The 8,412-nt window shown below is 40.7% G+C and overlaps 1 protein-coding gene and 1 pseudogene across 1 annotated transcript in view; one reads left to right on the top strand and one right to left on the bottom strand.

Moving 5' to 3' along the window:
• The window catches only part of REEP5 (receptor accessory protein 5), a 96,282-nt gene that overhangs the window by 61,968 nt on the left and 25,902 nt on the right, over positions 1 to 8,412 (top strand). The window lies entirely within an intron of this gene.
• LOC102813531 lies at positions 6,634 to 7,716 on the bottom strand (annotated as a pseudogene).

Below are 8,412 nucleotides of genomic sequence, written 5' to 3'. Positions count from 1 at the left end.
TAAGGAGCTCTGGTAGCGTAGTGGTTACCAATCAGGCTGTGAACCTCAAGGTCAGCAGTTCGAAACTACCAGCTGTTCCACGGGAGAAAGATGAGGCTCTCTGCTCCTGTAAAGATTTATAGCCTCGGAAACCCTGTACAGGGTTGCTATGAGTAGAAACCAACTCCACGGCACATAACAACAACATCTCCATGAGTATAGGTCAAGTTTCTTTCCTGTCTTCTTAATGACCCTTTACTTTCTTCATGTATGATATTATTGATGTCATTGCATCAAATCTGTTCCTGAGATGGCCTCTAAATTTATTTCGGAGTTTTGCTCTAGTGGACTTGTTTTTATTTTTCTTCAGCTTCAGCTGACTTTGCATATGAGCAGTAGTCTCCTGCACAGTTGACCCCTGGCCTGTTTTGACTGATGATATTAAACTGTATCCCAATAGCTGTTTCTTATTATGTTAATCATAGCTGTATACTTGAGACCACACACTATATATTATTGTATGTCTCACTTTTTTCAATTAACATAACATTGTGAGTATTTTTCTCATGTTATTTAGTACTCTTTGACATAGCTGACTAATCCATTAAAAACAGTAATTTACTCACTTCCCAATTGATAGATATTTAGAACATTTGTCTTTCTATTATAAATAATTCTGCAACAAATATCTGTATGCCTCATCTTTACCCTCATTTAAACCATTTTCCAGGACTTATTTTTAGAACAAAATTGAGTAATCTGTGGGAGGCTTCTGTCCTAACCCGTTGCTGCTTCACTCACTGACAACATTACATTCCTCGTAATCTCTGTAGAAGGCAAAAAAGATAGGGAAATCTTCCCTTCAGCATGTTCTCTTCTTAGCTTTTAATGTGTGTTAAAAATGTTGTAAGTAGTCCATCACTCTCGTTGTGGTTGTCTTTAGATTTATGCTTCTGATCATGTCATTGCAGCATTGTCAGGGTGTCAGTGTTGTTGTCTATTTTTTCTAGCATTAATTCTCAGTGCTGACCAGGATAGTACATTAACTGTGCGTGAGAGCATTTCCCTTCCATGGGAGTACCTTTTCTGGGGAGAAATCCAAAGACCATGGCATTAAAATCCATGTTTTTATTGCAATTTATAGGTCATTGTCCCAGTGCTAATAGTATCAGGTGTCCAGCAAAACTATCACAAGCTTTCTAAATGGTAGTAAGAGTCAGTGTGTGGCTGTCCAGCTGGCACTTTGAGGACAACATGATCCAAAAGCTGGCCAGATCTGTGTGGTGACTTCAACAAGCTCAGGTGTTCCTGGACTGTAGAATCTCGTTAAGTAGATTAAAAAGAGGGAGCTGAATATCACCTTGAGAGTTGAATAGTAATTAACTTTATATTTAATAAAGAGTATTTCATTTGAGAATTGGAAAAGGTTAAGGGATATAGGGAAGGAGCAGTAATTATTTTACTGTCTCCAGATAATAACCTGATAATACTTGAAAGAATGGAATGAACAGTTTGGCGTATATAGCCTCCAGAGTAATCATATCAGAGAGGTACAAAAATGTAGACATTTGACTCTGGTTCTGGCTGGTAGTTTTGTCTTGTTGTTGTTAAGTGCCTTCCAGTCATTTCCGACTCATAGCGACCCCGTATAGGGTTTCTGAGGAGCAGCTGGTGAGCTTAGAATTTGCAGTTCAAACCAGTCTTGCAGTCCAATGCATTAACCCATAGCGCCATACCAGGACTCCAGTCTGGCCTTATTTCACCCAAAAAAGATAATCCGCTTGCCTGGATTGCTGCAGGATAGGTATTTGCATTGTTGTTATTAAGTGCCATCAAGTCAATTCATACTAATAGTGACCTTGTATAGGATTTCCAAGGAGCAGCTGGTGAGCTTAAACTGCAGACCTTGCAGTTCAAACTGACCTGGCAGTCCAGTGCATTAATCCACAACACCACACTAGGACTCTAGTATTTGCATATTGTTGTTGTTGTTAAGTGCTGTCAAGTCCTTTCCAACTCATATTAACCCTATATAGGGTTTCCAACAAGCGGCTGGTGAGTTTGAACTGCTGACCTTGCGGTTTAAACTGATCTTACTATCTAGTGCATTATCCTGCAGCACCACACCAGGACTCCTGGTGTTTACATTGTTGTTGTTGTTAAGTGCCTTTAAGTTGGTGCCAACCCAGAGCGACTCTGTATAGGGTTTTTGAGGAGAAGCTGGTGAGCTTAAACCTCCAAACTTACAATTCAAACAGCTTTGCAGTCTGGCATCTTTGCATAGGCAGATAATATTTCAGAGATTTTCAACAACAGTAAGAACTTTCAGTAATACTGTCTTGTATACTTTCTTTAAGTACACTAACTTATGATTTTTATAAAATCCAATGAAAGAGAAGATTGACACTTAGGTTAAGTCTGACTTGCCTACAATCATAAAGTAGATTCCGACTCTCCTGAATTTTAATCCAGTGATGTCTGCTACATCTTGATACTATAGTTATAATTCCATGACTGTCTGTTTCTCTATCTATCAGTCTACGCAAGAATAGCCATCAGGAGCCTACCTTCCACTATTCAAAATCAAGAAAATGCAAATGCAGTACAGGTCAATCCAACCTGTTTCATAAATATTAAACAAAACACAGAAAAAAATTGATTCACACTTTCTGCTCTAAAAATCTCATGTAGTTGGTAAGAAGCTATTGCTTTGTATAGTAACACACCCCCTTTGACACTCTGCATGTTCTACAAAATGTCTATATGGGATTCTGATCTCTCTATCTAGCATGTTACTCAACACCAAAAGAGTAAAAAGGGAGCCCACAAAATGGGGAACATTTTTTTGCAGTGACATATCACACAAGGGACTAATCTCTAAAATCTATAGGAAACTACACCTCTACAAGAAAAGGACAAATAACCCAATTTTAAAAAGGGCACAGGACCTGAAAGGACACTTCACCAAGGAAGACATTCAGTCAGCCAAATAACATGAAGAAATGTTCTTGATCACTAGCTATTACAGAGATGCAAATCAAAACAACAGTTTGATATCTTACACCAGCATTAAAGCAAAGTTCAAAAAAGCAGAGTATAATAAATGCTGGCAAGGGTGTAGAGAGAGTGGGATCCTCTTACGTTGCTGGTGGGAAGATAAAATGGTTCAATCAGTATGGTACTACCTCAGAAAGTTCGAAATAGAAATACCTTATGATCCAGCAACTCCTTTACTTGGTATGTATCCACAAGAAATAGGAGCCAGAACACAAGTAAATATATGCACACCAATGTTTATTGTAGCAATAGTCACAGTAGCAAAAAGATGGAGACAGCCTACGAGGCCATCAGTGGAAGAATGGATTAACAAATTTTGGTACATACACACAATGGAATACTGTGCTCCCTTGAACAATAACGATGGAGATGCAAAAAATGGATGAACCTTGAGGATATTATGCTGAGTGAAATTAAGTCAGTCACAAAAGGACAAATATTGCATAAGACCATTATTGTAAAAGCCAAGAAAAGATTACATACTAAAAGAAAAAAAAATTCTTTGTTGGTTACCAGGAATGGAAGAGTGGGGATGGTAGAGCACAGGTTAGGGGATAGTCATATCATACCTTGGGTGTTGGGGAGGGCAATACACAAGAAGGGAGAGGCAATGAAAGAACAAGGTAGGTAGGGGGTTTGCAAGGGCTAAATGGGACAGAGGTAAATAGTGATGTATGCTCAACCTTGGCAAAACAAGAGTTCTGTGATACAGGGATTGAGACATAGTCTGAATGGTTAAAAGAGGAGAAATAATGTTAAGATGCTTGACTGTCTTATGGCTATTGGTTGCCCTTGCTTTCTATTGTAAAATAGACACTTTGAGTGGGATAGAAAAGACTATCGGGAAATATGATTACAGAAAGCTAGTAAGCCAATCTTCAGCCTATAACTGATTGGAATACCTAAAAGGGGTTCTAGAACTTGCCCAGTGAAATTGGCTTCTTGCAGAGCCATTGTAGAGTGTAAGACCTTAGCTGGAATCCTGAGCCACATCCAGAACCTTCTGAGGTGGCACATCTCCACTTGAAAGGACAAGCAGACCAGCCCAGAGTGGCTAGAGGAACAGAAAATACTTCTTGAAAGAAAAACCACCAAGAAAAAACAAAAGTGTCAGTCTGTTTGGCTCCTACAAGAACAAACAAGCTGTTCGCCTGGGAGCCATCATGGCAAGCAATCAAGTCCCTTCAGAACAACCCTCCCTTCCAAGATGAAACTCAAAGGGAACACGCAAGCAGGCATATAAGCCTGCTGGCGACTGCATTGGTCTACATGTGAGTGGAAGTGGAGGGAAGGCAGTAATGACATGGGGTGAGTTTGACTATGATCTATAGACTCCTGTCGACCTTGAGATGAGATAGAGAAGAAAATGGGCTGGTTGGTATTAATTTTAGGGAGACTTGGAATGCCTGAGCCCGTAGACACTGATCTAGCCATGGAGGGCTAGAGCTGAGAGTGAAGTATCCAGCTTATATGATGTGGCAGATGCATAAGAATGCCCATACTTACAGATAGTACCATTTGATCTAGCTATGATGACTTAATAATCAGACCTTGACCAGAGGAAGATAAAAAAATTTGATAAAGGAAGCAAATATAAATTGCTACAATTTGGATTAACTTTACCAATACTTCTGGATGGAATAGCTCAAAATACCAACTGAGAGAAAAGGAGTGTTCATATCAAGCATCAAACCTGTCCCCTCTGTACACAGAGTTGATAGATACGGGCAGTTTAGACATTGGCTACCTAAAATGGGGGCCAGGGGCTAAAATGTCACAAAGTGGCTGGCTTACAAGTTTCAAGAGTTTAGTTTCAGAGTGTGTTGGGAAAGTAGAATCCCCATTGAATAGTTTTGTTCTTGTCTAGATGGGTCTGGTGAAAGGAGATGCGATAAGATTCTTAGGATTCAATAGTGAGTAATTGTTATCATGACTAATTGCAATTGTCACAACTGTAAAGGTAGAAGTTTTATAACAAAAGGACAGGGGGAGTAGTTAATCTTACATTCCAGGAACAAAGGACCCTAGGACCATTAAGAGAGAAGAGCATGAGCAGAACATGGGACCCTAACCAGAGAAGGAGCAACACAAGAGATACAGAGGCAGAGGTGATGTCATGGAGAGATAGAGCAGCTGAGGACTTTCAACTCAACAAAAGAGAAAGGCTGTGTGCTGGCAGCCAGTAGGCAGGCTTGCAGAATGTGCCTTTCTTTTGGTTGTTTAAAGGATTAGATATTCATGCATGTTTTTGTGTATACCCCAAAACCAAACAAATAGAAAAAAAGAGAGAATAGAAGCAAATCCTGCTAACTGATGATGTATAGAGATTATAATCATTTCAATAAAACAGAATACAGTAGGTTGAATGCAAAATTGATGTTCTTCCATGTAAACTGTCACTCAATTCACACTAAAAGCTTTAAACATTTTTTTTTTTTAAAAGAATGTTAACTCAAGACATTTCCTGCACTTAATTTTATTTAAAATTATTGAATTTGGGGTATTATTTTCAGGGAGACTTCAAAAAGTTTGTGAAAAAATTCAGTCATCTTTCATTCCATTTTTCCATGAATTTTTTTGTCATAATCTTTAACTTTATTAGCAGCTACTAAAGTATGAGATACAAACCAGTCAAAAACATTAAAGTTGCTTGAAACAAGTATATACACACACAATATACAGAGGAGAAAATCACATTTTTCAATCCCAAAGACATCTGGTAGAGAAGGATGGCCTTGGATAGGGATCAAAGGAGCACATAAGTTATAACAGTAAGAAGTTCATCCATCCAGGGAAGCTGAAAACAATTAATAGCAGCTTGGGTACCAAAAAATTATCTGAGATCAGTTTTCACAAGTTCCACTCAGACAGCAAGTTTTCAAATGAAAATGGGTACCTCTCTTGTCCTATAGGCTTTCACGCTAACTACCCAAGGTAGACTTGGGTACTTGTAAAAAGAAAGCACAGCGCTCAGAGAAAAGGCTACAGAGGGCTTCCTGAGAATTCAGTACAACTAAGAGAGGCCATCAACATTCCCAATAAACTTTGCAATTGGATCCAGGTAGAACCGTGCTCTGCCACAAGGAGTAGTGTATGTGCCAGTGAGAGGGCCCAGCTTTAAGAACCATTACAAGGGCTTCCTGAGCCATTGTCTCACTCTCCTGCTCAGAAAGCAAGAAAATACACGTTTTCCCTCTCCCCACAAATCCATTTGTATAGAGAGAGGTTGGTTTTAAGTCTGGCATGCAGCACAGGGCTAAGACCTGTTGTGAATTGCTTTTCCCCACTGCCCAGCCATCGATGGCAGCTCTTCCCCCACAGTGCTTTCAGCATCTCACTCTCCTATGAAGGGACAGGAAACAGACAAGCACAGTTGCCAGCAGCCAGCTGCTCTAGCATCAATCTCCAGTTGTTAGTCTCTTAGGAGCAATGAAGCACTGAAGCAGCAGAATTTGGTACAGCAGAAAGAAAGCCCATAAGAAGAGTATATTCAGTGATGATTAATAGATGAAATGGAATTTCATGGAGATTCTTTGTTACAAGGAGAAGCTGCTCAGTACCAACTTCCAGGGCTTGGAAGCTGCCTGGTTTAAAGGCCTATGTTTTATTCTCTAACTCTTCAAGTCTCTGGGAAAGATCATCAAAATCAATGTCTTCAGAAGCTGAAGTGTTGGCATTAGCAGATGCAGTGGGTAGTATGTCTGGCACAGATGGCAACTCTGGTAGGACAAAGTTGTCAGAGTTATTCGCAGGTCTTTGAGAAGGCTTTGCAGAGGCTTCTGGCTTGGGTCCAGGACTGACCATCTGTACAGAAGAGACATTCTTATCAGTATTAATGTCAGCAGATTCATACAATGGGGGAGTTGCTGACATCTGAGGTGGATGAATATTAGGAAAGGCCTGGTAAGTCCCCACTGGCAATCCATTGAAATCCGATGGCCCCATTGGAAGTGGATATGAGAAAAGAGAACCGTGAGATGGCATAGGCATGGGCACTGTCTCATCAGGTCCACCAGCCTGGTGCAATGAACCCACTACCATCCCCTTCTCCTCTTCCAGGGCCACCTTTCTTCACATCACCTGTGAATCCAACATCAATCAGATCAGCTTCTACCCTAGGAGGAGCTTCTGCCACGACCACAAAATCAGGCTCGTAGGGCACATTGTAATTCTTGGCAATTTTGACCAGTTATCTCTCCACCAAGATTTTGGGTGGAGCCTCCACACTCAGTTTCTGCACTAAGCTATCATTCACATTTCCATTTTGGTGGTTTTATATAGCTTGCCATATTCCTTGCTATACCTGGCACAGAGTTGATCAGCAACTATTTTCAACTCAGCCACTTCTGACTGGAATTGAGGAGCAGCCTGAATCAGTGTAGACACTGACTTAGGCAGACCAGGGTCTAGTTCCTTCATAGAGTGGATGAGGCCAAACTGAGCCAGCAGCAGGTCACAGTACAGCTTCAGGATCTCCTTGGCCTCCATAAGGTAGTCGCCTGGCTCTGAGCTTGTTCATCCTTCTCAGCAGCCAGGTAGTCAGCAATGTCTTTCCTTGCTTTCTGGGCTAGGTCCATTTTTTTTTTTTTCCTCCAGTAGTTTAAGACAATTTATGATTCATCTCAAATTGACTTGTAAACGCTCAGCTTTAAACCCAGAGCCCAGCATGCTGTGCTGTTCCTCCTGCAATCTCCAGGCTGCAGCCTTCTATAACCGGAGCACACAACTAGTATTTTTGTTAAGTGCTGTCGAGTTGGTTCCAACCCATATTGACCCTGTATAGGGTTTATGAGGAACAGCTGGTGAGCTTGAACCACTGACCTTGTAGTTCAAAAGGCTTTGCAGTCTGATGCATTAACCCACAGCATCACACCAGGGACTTCTAAATCAGGGAAACAAAGACCCTGACGTTGAAGAAGCCACACTCACCTGACCTAACTTTGGCAAGAAAACGGCAAAAACAGGGTTTGGTTTCAGAGCTCAGCAGCCAAAAATGTCCATGAGCTTTTTGATTTACCCTCCTATTAATGTTTCCTATATGAGCCACCACTGAAAAATCATTTGTGTAAAGTTTGGGTAGTAAAGGCCAAATGTTTTATTATATATACTTTCACCACAATTAAAAAAAAAATATATATAGTTATTTAGTTTTCTGGATAAGCACAGGACAGGTAACGAGAGTTGCCAGTTCAAATCTAACCAGCTGCTCTTGGAAACCTTATATAGGGTCACTAAGGAGCTCTGGTAGCGTAGTGGTTACGAATCGGGCTGCGAATTTAAGGTTAGCGGTTCGAAACTACCAGCTGCTCCACGGGAGAAAGATGAGGCTTTCTACTCCCGTAAAGATTTACACCCTCGGAAACCCTGTACAGGGTC

The sequence above is a fragment of the Chrysochloris asiatica genome, unplaced genomic scaffold (genome assembly GCF_000296735.1).
Source record: "Chrysochloris asiatica unplaced genomic scaffold, ChrAsi1.0 scaffold00330, whole genome shotgun sequence".
NCBI classification, from domain to species: domain Eukaryota; kingdom Metazoa; phylum Chordata; class Mammalia; order Afrosoricida; family Chrysochloridae; genus Chrysochloris; species Chrysochloris asiatica.
This window is presented reverse-complemented; position numbering and strand designations above follow the sequence as displayed.